An 18,839-nucleotide genomic window follows, 5' to 3' on the forward strand; every position below is an offset into this window, starting at 1 on the left:
ATAGTGTCTGAAGTTTGTTTATCTTATTTTGAGTTCGCACTTATTAAATGTTATTGCGTTCTTTCCGGCCATTTTTGTATTAAGGATTATCTTAACATACCTACCTACATGTCAGAAGCAATTTATTACCAGGATACAGGAAACGTATTTTTAAGCTTATACCGCCCGTTGCCGTTGAAAACTTATTTAATTTGCAGCTGACTCACCTGGCTTCTCCCATCTTTGCGGCTCGCGGCAGCTGCTGCGTGGCTTCGTCAGCGGACTGTTCTGCGGTGGGCTGCGCCGTACCCAGACCAGCCACAGCCAGCAGGCCGATTAGCAGCACAGCACGCATCATGCTCGATTTCTGAAATATGGGGGATCCATGAATCTGTCACGCTTTTGTTTTGTTGATATTTACTGTTGATGTTTTTTTTAGTTTAACTTTCGATTAGACTCAAATGTGAGCAAATTTCTTAGCCGATTTTCAATTCACCATTTTTAAACTTATGTAATGTATCTGTTAATCATTTATGTGTTAGGTATTTATCCTGCTTGGAGATCGAGGCGTTCCCTCCAGTCCGCATGACATCCACTGCGCGGTCTGTGCTGCGCTCACCTGTTGGCTCGCTGTCCGGTGAATGCGCCGGAGGCTCCGCTGCCCGTCTGTTACAAGTTGTGCGTCGGCGGGTCCTTCCCCGTCGTCCGCTGTGCTCGCTCCGGGGGCTACTGTCACTGCTCTGCAGCTGACCGCCCCTCGCCGGCCCTATATGGGCCCTGTTCAGCTCCACTCGCCCGCTGACCGACCGCCTTTCCATTTTTATTTCCTGACCCCCAAGCACCGCCGGGTATAAGGGGTCCTATGGTAGGTCCGATGTATTCCTTAGATTGGGAGTTGGGGTGAGTTCTAGACTTTATGCGCTTTAGTATGAATGTTTGTTTGTGTGTTTATGTAATTGCCTCCTATGCGTATCATAGATTCGGATAGGTAGGGCTTTGATAGATATTCTACGCTCGTCCTCTTTACCAGACCGCAGATGTGTGCAGCGCCAGTTGGGCAGCGCAGCAGCCTTCGCAGTCCCACACCAATGTTTTACAACTACCTATCTTTATCCTTTCTGTATCCTTACCAAAAGGGAAACGTAGATTACAAAATTGCATGGCAGGTGTCGGTAGACTTTATCGTCTTACGTGTCTCTGCCTCCCTTAGCTCAAATTAGTCCCACTACGCGCGTTCAACTTTACCTCTATGTAGGTCACCGGTTGATCTGAATTCCGCGGGGCATCGCTAGCTTCTTCTCGTGTTGGGCCACATGTTCGTATTTTGTCAATCTCTAGTTCTGTATAACAGAAAAAAGCTAGCGATATAAAATCAGTATGACAATCCAGTCACGAGGCAGCTCATGCTTTGTTGCCATCGAGGATGGCAAAATGGCTGGTGCCGGCGTGGGAGAAGGCAGATAAGAGGGCTGTCATTATGGTTCTAAAATAATTGACAAATTATGGACTAATCGTATTGGTCTAGACCCAAAGGTAGGCCTAAAAGATAGGGAATATTTGTTTAACACACGTATCTCACAAAATTCCTGAGAAACTATTTTGTTGATACTGCCTAAATTCAAAACAATTTTTAATCGATCTTAACACGCGCCGAGCTTGACAGGTGTTTGAGCTCTCTCCCCGTCTAACTCGGGTCCTGGGCCATGAAGCGACACTCGGTAAGTGGCATTCGAAAGATCTTTGAAAAAATAACGAAGAAGGTATTTCGGTTTGTTTTAGGCTAGTTCAAAGGTCATCATAGGTCAAAGGTCAAATTTTCCTTTTCAACTTTTATTTGACGAAGGGGCTTTATTATTAATCTTACATACAACAACATCCACAAACAACGTGGCTTTTCACCGTGGTCACCTTGTAATTCACATTACGCGAGACCGAATAGAGCTACAGCGCAATTGATAGCTCTTTTCAAGCTCTTTTCGAGTAAGTTCTTCTTTTCGAGTAAGTTCTCAGCTTTGACCTAAGTTCAACAAATCAGCCTCCATAAGACAAATCTGTCCAAATTGATGTTCTTGCGCATGCTTTTTTTTAAATAACTTTTGACACAAAATCTGCACGCCATTGATTTTATGGGCATCGTATTCCTTTCGTCGAGGCGCGTCGAATGACCAATATTTTGACTTTAAAAAGTTCACTTTAAAATATATTCAAAGGTAAAGGTCATGACCTGACCAGTAAACGTCATGCTGCTTATTAGTGGAGTTGTATTGTGGAGCTGGACATATGCAAGGTGTTTCCATAGCATGTCTCTATCAAAAGTTATTGTAAAAAGAACTGATTGAGACATCTCGTGACTTGAGATGACCTCGGCTCAAGGGCATACATAGGGGTCATGGGTGCAATTTTCCGATTTAATGTGCCATGTCTACTCGGCAAACGATGTTTGAGATTGTTTAGCGCGGGTTTCTCACTTTCGTCTAAAATAAGCGCGATTCAATTTGCTCCCATTGACTCATAATGAAGAGGCTGCATTTGAAAATTTAATCTTTCCTTGGGTCTTTGATATCCAAATTCCGAGATACAAATATGCTGTTGCTTTCGCCAATCAATGGAGTTTCAAAGTGACCATTCTGTCGGTGAAGCGGCCGTTTTGTCAATTAGAACTTTTTCTGACGTTTGGTCACTTGACGTTACCTGGTGACCTGACCTGGAGCAACCTGCAGGCTGCAGGTATGAAGTTTCCACAACACGTGCAACCATAAACTGATTGATTGGAAGATATTAATGGAAAACCGAATAGGGGTGTCCTAACACCCCTCTCCCCGGCCCGGCACGAGTTAACACATTCGGACCACAACCGCAAGCTCACAGATGAGCATTAACAAGATTGGTATAAACAAGGCTATAGTAATACCACATCACCATCCTCCGTGGTCCAGTCTCAGGAAGCGCTCGATAGCCTTCAGCTGACTTCTATTGGCCCGCTGGATTAGAGGCTTTTTCGCCTCTTCTTATAGAATAACTCCATAGCTAATGACCCTACATCCTAGTGAGACCTACGCGGCAGCCTAAGCATAGGCGTGCCGAGACGCGTTGAATAGCTCACATGTGGGAAATAAGCTCGAAGTAGGCAATTCACCCGCCTTGTTGGTTATCCCATTATCGATCGCTATATTTTTCCCAACGATTTTCTTCTGTCATGATTGTAGTTTGTAAAAGGATGGAGTGACTCCCGCCCGCACCGATCGTTCAATGGCCGTTCAGTTACATCACGGTGTGGCCGTCAGTGGGTATACGACTGGTAGCGGCGGCAGTGGTGCGCCACGGACCGTCAGTCGTCCTGCACCACCGAGCCGCGCCTTATTGTGTGACCTTTCACTCGTCAGCCGGCGCGAGCCGTGTCACCCGTGTCACTCCACTGGTGTAATCAGGTCACGTGACCAGATCAGAGGGACAGGCGGGTTCCGGTGATGGACATGACGTCACACCGTGTCAGATCAATGGGTCGGCTCCGACCCATTGTCATGGGTACCCGAATGTTTCAAATGTTGCCCGAGTCAGAGTAGTTCGAAAGTTAAAAACGTGTCCTGACCGTCCCGTTCTGTCCGTCACTAAGTGTAACTGCCCCAGTATGCTGCGTATATTGCATTGGACTAAGTCACATCGGAGGGATTTGCCCTCCGCCACCCGGTTTGGAGGTGTGGTGTGGACCTTCGCGCCGGACCCTCAGGCAGGGAAGCGTGATCAAATACACCGGGTGTATCAAATACACCGGCCCTGGGTCTAGAGAGGACGGATTGTATGCTTAAAGCGATCTTATGCTCTCATCCCCGTCCCGTATGGGGTTATCCGTTAATCTTGAAGAGCTCTCGGTCCCACCGGGCTCTGAGGGCCAATGCTAGCCTGAGAAGACACCGAACTGCTCTGAGAGGGCTCAGGGCTTAGGAAAGGAGACATTGGTGCTTAGTGGGCTAATTGGGAGGGGGATTATGACCAACACAGCTGCCACGTGACCTTCTTACCCTGATATTTAGTGCATGTTTGTGCTTTAGTGGGAGTTCTATGCCTTAGTGAATGTAGCATGCGGTGTTGTTCGTCCATGTGATGCTCGTTTTTGTGAACGACAGCGACATCTACTCCTTTGCGCTGTTGCGGAAGCGGCCGCTAGAGGTCCAAGCAGGGCTATAGAACTGGGTCCAAGGCTGGGCCTTTCCTACAATGTCCGAGGTGGAGGTCCTGTCTGTTGAGTGCTGGGCTGCCGTGAATTACCCCAAGCGAAACGGATTGGCGTGCATGCGAGTAATATAGGTAGCCCGCTCGTTGGCTACGAGTTAAACAGCTGTTTGTATGAGCTGTGTAACGCAGGTTTCTCGTGCTAACGGAACTCCGTACTAACTGAAGGACGTGATAGGTGTAGTGTGTATGCAACAGATATCCGTGTCTGAGTTGATTGAAAAATCCAGGCATGTGTTGTTGATGGTTCATTGGTCAGGACAAATATGAAATATTCATCATCCTTGTAATTCTTCTCTGACAATGGCATACATGGAAAACAATTTTGTCGTGAAATATTGCCCTCCAAATCTCCCTTTCTGCTGTCTCAAAAATAAACTGTTCAAGTTTGTCATTTATTTGTTTACTTATCATGCGTCTTGCAGATAATAGCATACAGTATAGGTAGCGGTACATGTTATACACAACAATAAATTACAATGCACGCTCAATCAAGTCCACCAATCAACTACAAGTCTATTTAGATAGTAAAAACGATGAGGCACCTTGTGCACCACGTACCTACTCGTAGTCTGACGAGCCTAGTGTAGCTCAGCATCGTAACTTGACGAGCCTTTCGTAGCTCGAACAGCGTAAACACACGCTGCACCTTCAGTCACTCAGAAGATCTTCTGAAGTGAGACGTGCGACTGCCAAATTAGTCAACGTAATATGTCAACATACGGGAAGGACGGACTTCTGTTGTTCCCACGTAATAGAGATGTATCAACTCCAGTAGTCTTCGTATCAACTCCGTATTTAGCACTTACTTTTAGCATACCCATATACACAACCGGGAATGTGATACACATTGCACAATGCACAATACACGTTTCTAAAAGCGATGTTCCTATTTGATTTTACATATGACCTATCTGTGGTGATGCCCATACTGGCGTGTTTCAAACATGTACATTGTAGTTGATTGTAGTTGATTGGTATATGACATGTGAATACGGCATGTGTATTCGGTTCATCGCTATAGTTGTTGTATGTGTACTGACTACTGTATATTCCACTTCGTACTTAGATACTTCACGATACATACCCTCTCGCTTGGTAACCTTTGTCATGATCTAGCTCTCGCCTTCATTGAATTGGGTCTTCAACCATTGAACGGCTCGTTGTCTATTCTGTGCGTATACACTTTGCATTACAGAGAAAAGACATGTCATCTACATCAATGTCTATCATCCCTCCATCCTGTATCGGGACATCGTCATCTTGCCACCGTTGTTGTTCACGCCCCGGTTACTAGGTCAATGTGTACACTGTACAGCTTGTCATGTTGCGTGATTTACCGCCAGGTTTGATGGGGCCAGTTAAGCAATGCTTCCATGACTTGTGAAGTTCTTCATTACCTTCCACCTCCCTCTGACTTGTGACCCTGTCTTGGTAACATTGTCACCGCCGGTTGGTCCGCTCTGGCTTCCTGGCTGCCTCCATGAGGTCATCTCGCAGGTGACTGTTAAATCCCGGCGGGACGTCCAGCACTCGGTTCAACCAGGTGACCAGCTTCTGTGCGTACTGCTTCTCGTCGACCTGCTTCCCCGCCTCGTATTCGTCCTTCCACTCTTCGCTGAGAACGAAAGACTCTTGTGGCTGCTGCTGTGCGGTTTTGGTTTTCGTTCGATCTGGATCTTCCCCGGCAAGTGTGGTCTTAATCCGTTGCCCGAATTTCTGGAACTGTGCGAGAAGGACTGGATGTTTGTCTTGCATCTCGGTCTGCATGTTTGGTATCCGATGGAGACTGTCTAGTTCGAGACCGAGACCTTCACGTCTTGACTTTGGTGCCGTACTGTAGTTTTCGTTATTGTCGGGCCTTCTTTGGGCGCCTTCGTTCCTTGGGGCTGTTCGGTAACATTGAGTTCCCAACTTTTTTGGATCATCTGCTACTTGCTCCTTTGCAGTTACTACACGCTGCTGGGATTGAAACTCCGCGACATCGCTCATACCCAGGCTATCGATCAGTGCTTGTTGAAGAGCGTCTTCTCTTTCATCCAACAGTAGCATGTCCGTCACGATTCCTTCACCGTCTCCACTAGCCTCGTCTGTGACATCGCGTTTCTTTCTTCCGAGCACGGGCAGCGCGATCGCCATTGTAGGCAGCATGGACAGCAGGATGGCGGCCAGCAGCTGCGGGTTATCGACGCCCAGGCGATCTCCGATTGCCTGCAGAGTCGACTGCCCGTGACCTCCGCCACCGCCACCACTGCCACCACCACCGCCGGAGAAGATAGGACGTCGACGAGTCGTAGCTGGACGTCGAGTGGTTAGCGGTCTTCGGGATGTGACCGGACGTCTCGATGGCTTCCTCATGGGCCGTGACGCGTATTGGTGTGTGATCTGAGTGGTACTCTGGTGCTGACCTTGCAGCGGATAGGGAGAAGTAGACGTAGCATGTTGCTCTGCTACGAAGTGTGGATCTTGGTGGTGGTTTTGTGAGTAGCTTGGTTTAGAAGGAACTTTGTGCGACGTGGAAGGCTGGAATTGTGGAGCATGGTAAGAGTCTTGACTGGACTCTGTGGATGACTCTTGCGGTATGACAATGTGAAGGAGCTGCTGCAAGTCTATTGGACTAGACTCTCCTACGGGAGAAAGATTTAAGTAAGGCTTTGGCTGAACAGCCGGCACGATTTCACTTTCTGCTTGTGCTTTCTTTAGGACTTCTAGCAGTAGCATGGCTTGTGTTTGAAGATCAACAGGCTGACCAGCCACTTTCATGTCTGACACTCCCTCCAGTGATGGATTTCCAACTCCACCATATATCTTATCAGTGTGGGCATGGTGCTTGCCATTATTACTGTTTGGGTTTTTAAACATGGACTTCGTGGTGTACTGACTCATGGTAGATCTGTTGGGCTGTAAGAGGTTCATTATTCCGGATACGGCGTGACCTTGCGTTTGTCCTCCTGGCCCGTGCATTGTACTGTCCGGTGGAGAGTAAGCAGGGGTTGTGGCAGGGAAGTCGTTCCCGTGGTCGTGGCTTACATCGAACTGGTTTACCTGTGCACCAATGGAACCTTTCGTTACACCAACCTTTGCTCCATTCACATTCAAGTTTCCTTCTTGCTGACCTCCGAAAAGAGAAAGAAGCGTATGATTGCCCTTTCCCAAGGGTTTCCTCAGCTGCCTAAGAATATGTAAGATTTCTGGTGGTAGCAAATTCAAGCTTGCGTTGGTGACGGTGCTAATGACCTGCTGGTTGGCGGGACTTGCTGGCTGCTGAGCAGCTTGCGTGGCTTGGAGCAGGCTCTGGATTTCTGGTGGTGGTTCATGTGGCTCGTGGTTGTTGAAATCGACATTCAGATGTCCTAAATCGGATGCACTGCCCTGGGTGTCTTGTGGCTGTTCTGATCCCAAGGCAGGCAGGTGACTATTCCATGGTGCGTCATAACCCAGGTATGAACTTTCTGTGGGTCGTGGCTCGGCCGCTGACGGTGACCCGTCCTCTTGGCTAGCTGGCTGATTTTGAGGCTGCTGGAGGAATCCAGCAAGCAAGAATGCATCGGGTGAAGCATCAGGCTGTGGTCTATGAATGGACGGATTACTCGACGAAAGCTGATGCTGGAATCCAGGAAGCTGGCCACCAAGCGGGGAGTTTTGAAATGCTGGGAGATTAAAGAGAACATTGGCATGCGAGATTTGTGGGCGACTGGTCTCTAGTAGAGGGGTTGAAGCATGCTGAGGGTGAGGTGTCGTTGGCTCATTTAGGACATCTGGCTTTGAGGTGAACTTGAATAGCAGACTATCATAGAATCCGGTTGGCGGCCGAGGCGTAGTTGTGGTAGCTGCTGCTGGTCTTGGATCGAACAAGTGCGGCCGAATAGTCACTGACGACTGTTGTGCAGGCGCAACGTATCCATTGTTATCTTCTGCGGCTTCTTGCGGCACTTGCGCGTATGACAAGTACGATGACTCTGTCGGTCGAGGAACCGAGGCACCGAGTGGATGGTCTTCCGGTTGGACCCCACTATCGTAGCTCTCATACGAGGAAGTGGTTGCGATCGGTACTATCGTCGGGGGCGTCTGTGTGTGATCTTGGACAGGCAGCGTGGCAGCGGTTATCTGCAGCGTCGTCGTCGTCGAGTCCTGCAGGCTGGTGAGGTTGAGGGACTGGGCGAGCTGATTGAGGACGTTTCCGGGCAGCTGGTCGGCCCCAAGCAGGGCGCCGCTGCTGAGCTGCGTGGCCAGGATCTGATCCACCGGGACCATCTGCTGGCCGAGCAGCTTCAGTTCGCCCTGTACCTTCTTCCAGATGTTGACGACGGCGTACGAATGTTGTTCAGGTGGGTCACGGTGACTGTGAAGGTGAAGGTTGGTACTTTCGCTGTTTGTGTGAGAGATCTCGTAGCCTGAGTCGCCTGAGGCAGGATCAGACTGTGGAGATGGTGTTTTGGAAGGAACAGAGGTAGTGGTAGACGTGGATGGGTAAGGAGTGGTGCTGGTGGTGGTCGTAGTAGTTGTTGTTGTGGTCGTGCTTGTTGTCTCGTCTTTTGGAGGCTGATACATTGTTGGGTACATATTGGATGGCGCGTTGTTGTCCTGTTCCGTAGGTGTTTGTGGATATGACATCATTGAAGTTTGATAGCCAGGGTGCTCATTCGCATGTGACGGACTTGTTTCAGGAACATCCGCGCCACTGGGAGGCCTGTACATTGACGGTCGTGATGTAGAAGTAGTATCCATGTAAGAGTACTGGGGCCGCGGTTTAGTCAATTGGGGACGAGCGACATCCTCCTGTACTCCTGGAGTTGTCCAACCGGGTGGAGTGGAGGGCGACAGCGGCGCGGCGTGCACCGTCAAACCATTGGTGGACAACGTCACCGTGTGGCTGGGTCCGTGTATAGAGTGTCCCGCTGTCGTCGGTCTCCTCGTGTGTCCTCCGGAGAACAGAGTCGCCAGACCACTGCTGAAGATGCCGCCGTTTGCGCCACTGCCCGGCCGAGATGGCTGATTGTTGCTGAAAGCTGGTGAAGGTGCGTCATTGAAGCTTGTTGTACCGCTTCCACTGGTGGTTAACCCTGGTCGTGAGGTGGGAAAACCAAACAGAGGGTGTGGTAATTCGTGCGACGCCTCATCCCCATTGTCATAGTCAAAATCATTGAATAGACCGCCCTGAAACTGATCTGTCGACGATGGCCAGCCTCCAGCGTCGGGATCGGGCCCCAGTGCCAGCTCAGGCCGCGTGATCACTGTTGGACGCGGTCGCACCGTCACACCTTCGGTTCCGGGCTTTGGCTCGCAGACGGTGTTGGAGCCGCGTGTCACGCAGGTCAGTGGTCGCAGTGTCACCGGGATGCCGCTCGGTTCTCTTGTCGGCCGGGAGAACACTGTGAAAGGTCGTGTTATATCCGGCGTCGACGGAGTTGGAGGCGCGTCTGGTGAGTGACTTGCTGAAGGCCGTTGAGGCCGCGTCGTGCCTCTGTGGAAGATGGTGGTCGGAGATGACGGGAGCCGTGATGGCCTGGTGGTTCTTGTGCCGAAGAAGGTTGAAGATGAGCTGGGTCTGGATGGTCGAGTTGTGCCCTGGTGGAATAATGTTGTCGGAAGGCCAGGACGACCTGGGCGACTGCTAAACGATGGTTGCGTCGGCCGTAATGCTGCTGCTGAGGTTAGCGTCGGGAACTGTGCTATTGTGGATTCCGAGTATGATGTTTGACCCTGGTTACGAATTGCCTCAAGAAAGAAGTCGCTGGGCCCACTGACGGTCCGTCCAGAATCTTCCGTCGAAGTCGAGACTGGCCTTCCCCGGGTGAACGGCGACCCAGTCATGCCTGGTCTTGTTGTGGTCCTTCGCACACCAGGACGTGTTGATTCCGCACCGATCCTTTCGATGGTCGCGGTGGGGTGCGTTGAGCTTGCGAATCCAGTCATCGCAGCGAACGGCCGGTCTTCAGAGTCGTAGCTTCCGTCCGTTTCGATGATGCCGCCATAGCGCTCTGGCTGAGTGGTCGAGTCTGAGGACAGGACTGTAAGTTGAGGGGTGACCCGACCTGGGGATGGGCGCTCCGTGACCGGTGTCGGTGGCCTCGTCCAGCGAGACGCGTAACTGGATGTCCGCCGGTATGGGCTCGTCTGGCGCGAGTAGGAAGGGGGTCGCGTCGTTTCGGGTTGCTCGGTCGTCTCGGATGTTGGGTTCGAATCGCTGGTATCATTTACGGAGGGATCAGAGGGAGCGTTGTTCTTTATAGGCCAAGGCAAACTGATTGAATAGATGCCCGTTGGCTTGGCGACAGTCGAGGTTTCTGATCGTTTGTAGAGCTCGGGACGCGGTGTTGTGGTCTCGGATATATACCCTATGAAATCTGTAAATGCATAAGTCAATGGAGCTGGTGTTACATCGAAATCCGTATTCTGCTCGGTAGTGTCCTCTGCCGAATGGCTTTCGTCAATGTCTTCCACAAACTTCAGCTCGAAACTGCTACTGGCTGAAATATTGGATTTATCCTTGCTTGTTAAGATATGAGTAACATTAGCTGATTCGGCATTTTTGCCAAATGTCAAATTATTAGATGGACTGACGGCATCGATCTGCTTCTCCGGTGGTTTGACATTGTGCCCGTCGACCTGTGCCGCCGAAACATTAGAAAGTATCTCCTCTATATCAATATGCGCGGTGTAGGGCCACTCGAGAGCGTGGAGGAGCGGCCTGGGAGGCAGTCCATCGAGCGGAGCGGGCCCGTTGTTTCCCAGCTGCAATTCTTCGTCCACGTAGTCGTCAGAGTAGTCGTAGACCGTCTCGAGGTGAGCCAGTTGCTTTGGATCATCAATCGGTGCGCTGATAAACGGGTACCCGTTTCTGGCTTCGGTGGCCTCCGCCGTCGTGTGCTCAGGTGCTGAGGGGATGTGACTAGAGCTATTCTCAGCGCTAGTGACCTCAGGGACTTGTTGCCAATGGGACGTATGCTGCGTTTCTCGGGGTGGGTATTTGGTTGCTATTGCAGAACCGCCAGTGTTTTCATACGTGGAGTCATTTCGCACAGCTGGGATTTGTTCGTCGGCTTTTGTTAAATCGTAGGCTACTTCGTGGAGATTGTTAATTTTTTCTTGCATCGTCTGCTTTTCTGGCTGATCACTTGACACCCATGAAAAGTATGGTCCATGTTGGTTCGGTGCATCGGCTTGACTTATCATGGCGGTTGTGCCGTTATTCAAGCTAACTAAATTGATGCGACTGGATTCAACCACATCAGTGGCGACATTCTCATAAAGAGATCCATTTCCGTTTGCCAGTGTGTTTTGCTTTACGCTGGCAAAAGCTGGTCTTCCTGTCGTTGGTACGATTCCAGCGGTCAGACCTAGGACAAGTCTTGAAGTGCGATGACTATGGCTCTCGCTGGCGCTGCGCGTTGTGGTTGCACCGGGAACCGTTGAATGGGTTATTTCACGGGGCGTGGTGTGGGGATCGACTTCAAGGGATGTAGGTGTATCCGGCCCTTCAGCTGATTCAGAATCAAGTTCATTGACCTTGGTCTTTGGCTGCTGTCGGGCCGTGGGAATTGTTAAGGTATCTCCTGACGTAACTGATGCTGTATCACGCAACTTCGGCGAATTCACATCACGCATGGCATGTGCAATCTCTGACGGTTCTTTCACTGTAATCCCTTCATCTCTAGCCTTCAGCACATCATCATCACTATCTTCTGTCTGGTCTGACTTCACGACACTTTCGGTTCCTGTCGCAGGTGTCGAGGTAGTCGTCATCGGAACATTGTCGTTCTCAGTTGTATGGTCATCTGCCGGACGTGTTGCAAAGTACGGCCACCTCAGGTGGGCGTCTCTGGGTGGCGTTCCCTCCTTCAGCATTGTCAGACTGTTGAAGGGCACGTAAGTTTCCCTAACGACCGCTGGAATGTCCACACTTTCGGCAGCTGAAGGCCGTTGTGGCTGAAAGGGTTTCCGTGGAGCAGGCGCGATGATTTTCTTGGTTCCCCTCTTGCTTTTGGGGGAGATTCTGCTGAAGAAACCCTCTGCAGTGTCTGCTGACTGACTTATGGCGGAGACCGAAGCTGCATGCTTTTGTGCGCTGAGAGCCGACGTCGCCTCTTCATTCTTCGTGCCCTCGGACGAGTGCTGACTCGCACTGGAGTCCTGTGCAGAAGCTGCTGGACCATGCCGAGCGGCTGTCAGTGGCGACCGGATCTCGATGTGCTCTGTCGGTGTCCTGATGATAGCGCACATGACCATGGGCAGCAGACACAGGCTCAGCAGCAGCAGAAGTGCCGGCGACACCCGGCTAGGAGCCATGTCTGAAAACAGACAACAGGAGTCAGTGGTTGTGGTCGTGCAGCAGGAGCTGCGATGTGGTCTGGGTTAGGGAGAGAGAGAGACAGAGAGACAGAGAGACAGAAGATATTCTCTGTTCTACTTCCGTGACATTACATACATACACTATACCTATTGATAAATTGCATTATATGTAACATATGCAAGAATTAGTACAATGCCTACGTAATGAATGTTTGTAGTTAGTTCGTTTAAACACATCAAAACATTGCAAATGACCTGAGGGAAGCCAAACCCTTAATTTCAGCTTTGCACTACCAGGTACCTGGTATTTTCTGTAGGTAAACGCCATATTTTCTGGGTGACTGAATACTCATTGCATGAGCGCGAGTTCACTTTCATCGAAACGAAAGCAGCGCATCATATGCATCATGTGCACTGTGCAGGAATGTAACCCGTGCGTCCCTATAGATTTGCCATGGGAGACATGCGTTCTTATGAACTTTGGAGGGAAACCAGTCAATCTATTTACGTGGTTTTCCTGTGCCCGTTGTTTGTGCTTGAGGGCGTCTACCACAGAAGACGAACAATAACCGTTTGCACCTAGCTTTCCAAGCCATCAAATAATCGTAAACTCTGGTAACGAGACCTTATTTAGTCAGCGTGACGTTTCGTGGTGCCTCGGTTTACGATTACTTTCTATACAACCGAGCTGCCTGCTCCAGTTCCGTAGCAGGGTGCACACATGTGAGTGAAGATGAGTAATCGGCGCAGACTCGTGTCCTGATGCACGGATTTCGGCTATCGCGATTAGATATATCGGTATTAACCAAGGCCGTATTAACTATAGTCATCATGCATAATTGTTATTTTAGAAGCAGTTCTGATCATTGATCAAAACATTATTTGAGCGCAAAATGTTGATCGTTGTTGGATAGGTCCAGCCATGGTCACTTATTATTTGACCTCATATGAAGATGCAGCACGAGGTCACATCCAATTCACCTTCCTTGAAATTTTAGCCGCCCGTCCTACAGTGTACAGCGCCACTCTATAATTTGCCCTCCCTCTCCGGGTGCGCTGGTTAGCCACCTTCCCTCCCTCCCTCCTACCCCTGGTGAGGGTAGAGGAGAGGGAGTAATTGCCGATACTCCCTCTCTCACCTGGCTGGGGTGAGCCGGTTTGGCGATGCTCCCTCCCTCTCCGAGTGTGACGCTAGGCGACGCTCCCTACCTCCCCAGGCCTTGTTGTGTTAGCGGGCTAGCAACCCTTCCTTCCTTCCCGGGTGGGACGCTAGGTCATCCTCCCTCCCTCCCTCCCCAGGCCCTGTTGTGCTGGTTTGTGGCCCTCCTTTCCTCCCCGGGTGTGACGCTTGGCGCACGAGACACCCTCTCATTGGTACGTCACGTTACGCTAAATAATCTGGCACGAGACGGGTCGGCGACACCATTTTGGGTCCGGGAGCGCCGCGGCGCGCACAGCCGGGCGATGTAAATTATTAGCCCAAATCCAGCGGCGCCGTCGTGGGGTAAAGCCGGTCAGTAGCGCACGGCGACAGAAACGGCGCGGCGCGCAGACGGCGCAGACGCGGCGAAATGTGACGCACGCCGCGTGTCGTTGCCCGGCTGTTTGGCCACTCTATGCGCACGGCACATGTCCCGGGGGCTGTGGCGGTCGCATGGCGCGAGCCGGCTGGTGCATTCTGAAGCGGAATGAAGATCAGCCGCCGTTCGCCAACATCTCGGCGGAAACGCTGGCTGGTTCTCGTGAATGTAAACCCGGTCGGCATTAAACTTGATGTTTCCCGATGTTTGTTGTTTATTCGCTGACGTTTCTGCGATCGAGTGGGCTAAATTTAAACGTCTTATATCAACTTCTCCTCAGCTGCACTTAATTTCACTGATATTACCATGGCGTGCAATGGCACGACGCTTCTTCCGCTGTCTACATATATATCCATAACCGATGCGATTTTTCTCAAAGCAGTTCATTAAGTATTTTGCGACGTTTTTTCTTCAATGTTCTCTGCTTATTCTCCTGTTGGATTGCCCAGATAGCTCGCTACACGCGTTCTGTTCCTGTGAAACTGTTCGCTCGTTTCGACGTGCTACCGTCTGCGGAACCGGTGGCTCTGGCCCGCGGGCTCGGCACATAACCTGTGAGATACCGCGGTGCTCCGAACCAATTGCTCGCCAGGGAAAGTGTTTCATGCTGGTTGACTGGCCCCGGCGGCTGTGAAAACAAAGCTGGCAGAAAGATACATGAGTTGAATTCAAATAGTCGAATAGAGTGGGTGAAATTATCCATGTACTAACGTAAGATGTGTCCCGTAGTCGCATGTTCTAAATATCCGCCTTCTGCGGTAAAATGAAAGCTTGGAAACCGATCGCGTTTGAGTTCTGGATCAGCTTGTTTTGTTTGTTACATCAAATTATAGCTGATCCGTCATATTCTGCCATTTCAGGCGCAAGGGTAAAAAGGAAACTTTGCAAACCACCACCCCTTTTTATATCACTGTCGTCAGGCAACGTATAAATGCGGAAAAGTAAATAATAAGTAGCAAGCCTCTGCTACTACCGAAGTGGTGCCCGTGTCTTAGGCACTACTGTATGCCCATTAAAGGTAGTGTGCCACCTTTGAAAGATTTCCCATTTTATTTTTCCTAGGATAAGAAGCTTCTGTTTTTACCTAATATCGCAAAAAAAAAATCAAAAATGGGCCTGGAATAGTGCCTTTTTCGCCTAAAAGTTTATCGGTTTTTAGATATGTATAACAACTGTAGTGGGCTCACCTGCAAACAGGCGTCGGGCAACAATCGCGAATGCGGCGCACTTGTGACAATAAGCAAAGGTCATTATAGTGTTACGACCATACGACGTACGGGAATGAGTTATCAGCTGTCTAATCGTAGACAACACAATGTCGAGCCTTAAACTGTAAGCCCGTATTGGTACTGTTTCTTTTATTTGGCTGTCGAACATTATTTATGGTTTGAAATATGATTTTATGTAAAATAATTGATATGAAAAAGCCGTCTTATAAGTTATGACCCCATTTCACCACACGCAAGTGGCAGAAATGACAATGATCAGCTGACGCATTTTTATTGGCCGAAGTCAGAGCGGGCGGCCCGACGCACCACGCGTATTTGGAAATTCCGACCTCGACGAGCATCAGAAGCCACCTAACAGGCGTGTTCGAAACCGCAGGAGATGATGATGAACGGGTTTATCGAAACTTGATTGGATGAGCATATCGGTAATAGCGATTTCAGTGTGTGCATTTATTGTTCATAGTGGTGTGAAATGTGGTTGGGGTACGACCGACAACCCGTCGGGGCGAATTTCGCACTGGGGTACTCAAAATTTGAAGAATTTAAGACGTTTCCATGAGTTTTGAAGGTATGGATAAGTTCTAAAAATCCGGTTCTCCTTATCTGGGCCATTAACTCCATACGGTCCAAGAAAGCTGGCACACTACCTTTAACGTAAGGTGAAAGAGAGACATGATCAACTCCTGACACGTGTGTATCTCGCCTATAAAGTTGCAGTAAAGAGGATTTTTACAATCATCTTAGTTATAGGCTTTTTAGCCCGCGCCCTGGTGGGGTCTGTTTATAACGCGACCTGGTGGGGGGGGGGGGCTATTTTTTGCCCCCCCCCCCCCCCTCGTATCTCCGAAACTACTGGACGGATCCGCAAAATTCAAACGGCGTTCGATAGCCCTGTCAAATTTGTTGAGGGAAACCAAATTTTATTGACCTCGGGGTCACCGATGACGTCACAGGTCAGGTCAAAGATAAAATGTTTCACCGTTCACGGGGCTTCTAGGGAAAGCGCTATAACACCGAGTAAAGCGCATTTTGTCGAAAATCAGCGATAAGACGTCAGTTGTCTAGTACATATGCTGCTATTAGAGGTCACTGGTCATACCAGGTCAGGTCACAGGTCAGGTCACCAAAGGTCACCAAGGGTCACCACATGAACCCAACTTTACTAAGGTTGTGCGATGCATGTTTTATGGCCAGTTTTTCATTTCCAACCCAATGGTGTTGGTTATAAGACCATCAGGTACGGTTTAGGTCACTTTCTGGTGGAGGTCAGGTCAAGGTCAGGTCAAAAAAGGTCAAATTTCAAAGTTGATATTTTTGCATAAAATGGGTATCGATTCGATGCAGCTCGTCACGGGGAGTCTAATGGTGGTCTTTGTTTTGCACTACGAGGTCTAGAATTGCTAAAAATTGAGTTTGAAAATTTGACGTCATCAATTTTGAACAGTTTTTTCGCTATAACTTCGCCAAAAAAAGAGGTATCAATCTAAAATTTGGTATGTGAATGGAAGGCGGTAAGGACTATCACATATATTCCGGTTTTTGCGAAATTCAAAAAACTTTTTGGATTTTTTGGCTATTATATCCCAAAAATCTATTTTTTGATTTTTGGGGGTCAAAATAAAAAAAAATCAAAAATCCAAGATAGCAGTTTTGTAGCCCTGTCAATTCTACAGCTTTTATGTCCTAAACATTTTTCTGTATTTGCAAAGCTATAGGCCTGACAGCTCTTCCCGCGAAACCCTTTTTTGGGTCGAAAACGGCAGAACATGACGTCATTCTGACGTCATTTCCGGCCAACCTATCATAGCTTTTGGAAAAAATTTTGGTCACAATGTGTAAAATTGATGTCCGGGAGGGTACTGAAAGTTTGGTGACGATCGGCGCAGCAGTTCTGGAGATATATCGAAAAGTCTGGAGGGGGGGGGGGGGCAAAAAATAGCCCCCCCCCCACCAGGTCGCGGGTTAGCTCTCTCAACTTGCAAGATCTCAGTTGCCAGACAATTAAACGGGCCCCAAATTATGCATTATTATCACGTCATATGATAATGAGTTGGGTGGAAAGGCTGATCACACCGGGTAACTACCCATATAGCTGGTGTCTACTGTGCTTACAGACACAAACATTTTAATGATATTGGTCAGGGCGCAGGATAAAACGATGAACTACCAGGTGAAAGCTTGATACATTAATCAAACACATTGGGAAGAATTTCGAACAGAAGATAAGTTTCGTCAATTATTGTTGTTCCGCGCGTGGTTGGGAGTCTCACCAATAGTCTGGAAGACCAGTGACGAATAAGCTAGACGCTCATCTCCAGAGCTCTACTATTTGCAGTTTTCTTGACTGGACGAATTACTTAGATTTGGACGGATCCTAAATCACTGGTATCTGTCACAGACGCATGAAACTTCACACTGTCACAGACGCATGAAGCTTCACTCTGGCACTGCCAGTCCGTGTATCCGGACTAGCACACAACCTGTCCGACTCTGTGTTTGTGTTCCTTACGAGCTCCTGCTTCTCCAGAACACCACACTGGCTGACAACCCCTCCAGGAGCACTCGTTAGTTCCCCGCCTCTCCGTGCGCACCGCGCGCAAGTCGGCACCGGCCAAAACTGTCGGCGCGGCGCGACGCGGCGCTGTATCGGGCTCCTCCGCCGGCCCGGCTGCGGCGCTCCGAACCCAGCTGAGAGCGTGCCACATATACCGTTGACCGGAGACGGCTGCTGGCAGCTCGGAGGGCTCCGGCGCTGTCCCCGGCTGCGGCCAGCTGCGGTCCCAGTCGAACGCTGCGTGGACGGAACGGGCTGTATCTGTTCGAGTCGGTATTTGTATTTGTATTGTATTTGTATTTACATTTAAGAGCGATCCACATACAAAGTGCGTGGCGATTACTGCTGAGGATGGGATGTGGGCGTCGCCCAGGGCAGGGGTGGGAGGAGCGGGACAATGCTCTGATGTCGCAATCTTGATCAGTCAGGCCGCTGAGCGGTACTTGATTCTAACTGACCGATACCGGCACGGGCGTCACGCCTGACCGGCCGGCGGTGCAGTTAGGTCCCTTCCCACTGCAGCCAGGTCATCAAAGCCGACGCAGAGTCTGTGCCGCTTCGTTGACCACAGGCGCAGTGGGGTCCGTTCACTATAGTCAGGTCACCAGGGTCGCCGGATAGGGTCCGCTTCGGTGGCTGGCTCTTGTAGGCTGCACAAGAGTTTTGTCCCATTTATCATCTGTAAAGCGATGTTGTTTGTGATGGCATGGGAGATGCCAGCTCGCTGCCCTTGCGAGCAGCGTAGAGTCAGACAGCGATCGTTGCCCGTACGGGCAGTGAAGCCAGGCGGCGCGTTACCGGCTGGCCGGCGGCCGGCCGTACCGTTAGCGCTGTTAGCGGCCGGCGCGGCGCCCGTACCGACCGGAGGCCCGTCCAGTCTGTCACGGGCCACCGGGCCACGGTCGTGAGAAGACCCAACCGACCGTGACCCTGCCGAGATGCGGCCACAGACACCGGGCGGTCACACTGCTGGTG

General features: G+C 50.0%; 1 protein-coding gene across 1 annotated transcript in view; it reads left to right on the top strand.

The window, feature by feature from the left end:
* The window catches only part of LOC122389308, a 94,207-nt gene that overhangs the window by 9,359 nt on the left and 66,009 nt on the right, over window positions 1-18,839 (top strand). The gene's annotated exons all lie outside the window — the stretch shown is intronic.

This window comes from Amphibalanus amphitrite, unplaced genomic scaffold (genome assembly GCF_019059575.1).
Source record: "Amphibalanus amphitrite isolate SeventyFive unplaced genomic scaffold, NRLGWU_Aamphi_draft 000353F_arrow, whole genome shotgun sequence".
NCBI lineage: Eukaryota > Metazoa > Arthropoda > Thecostraca > Balanomorpha > Balanidae > Amphibalanus > Amphibalanus amphitrite.